At 56.5% G+C, this 547-nt stretch overlaps 1 protein-coding gene across 1 annotated transcript in view; it reads right to left on the reverse strand.

The window, feature by feature from the left end:
• The window catches only part of LOC105820936 (solute carrier family 35 member E2), a 16726-nt gene that overhangs the window by 9200 nt on the left and 6979 nt on the right, over positions 1-547 (reverse strand). The window lies entirely within an intron of this gene.

Below are 547 nucleotides of genomic sequence, written 5' to 3' on the forward strand. Positions count from 1 at the left end.
TCGGCAGTTTGAGACCAGCCTGAGCAAGAGCGAGACCGGTCTCTTTAAAAAAAAAAAAAAAGAAGAAGAAAGAAAAAATAAACAGCAATTGTGAGGTGACACCTGCCCTGTCCCCTGCTGCGTGAGGGACGCTAACAACACGGCATTTTTCCTCTGGGACCTGCCACGGGGCCGTCCTCACCCGGGGAAGCGTTTTGTCGTCATCCTCTCTGCAGCGGTGACGCCGGGACACGGAAGGCCACTCGACCAGGAGCGGAGCCGCCAGGACGACCCGGCAGCGCAGCTACCGAGGGGCGACAACCCCGCCGGCCCAGGGGCTGCCCCTGCTGCAGGCGTCAGGTAACCGCTTTGGTTTCATTTAGCTCGAGCGTTCGTACGTTTACACCGTGGGTGGCACGGAGCTAATGCTCTGCCGTCATCGGCAACTGTCTCCGCAGGTACAATTTTAAGTATCAAGGCCGTGTGTCCTCAAATCCTGGATGGTGTTGGAGAAAAGTCACCTTACTGTGGGCCTTCTTGTCTCCGTATTCAGGAAACGGCAACATCA

The sequence above is a fragment of the Propithecus coquereli genome, unplaced genomic scaffold, assembly GCF_000956105.1.
Source record: "Propithecus coquereli isolate 6110/MARCELLA unplaced genomic scaffold, Pcoq_1.0 Scaffold544, whole genome shotgun sequence".
In the NCBI taxonomy this organism is placed as follows: domain Eukaryota; kingdom Metazoa; phylum Chordata; class Mammalia; order Primates; family Indriidae; genus Propithecus; species Propithecus coquereli.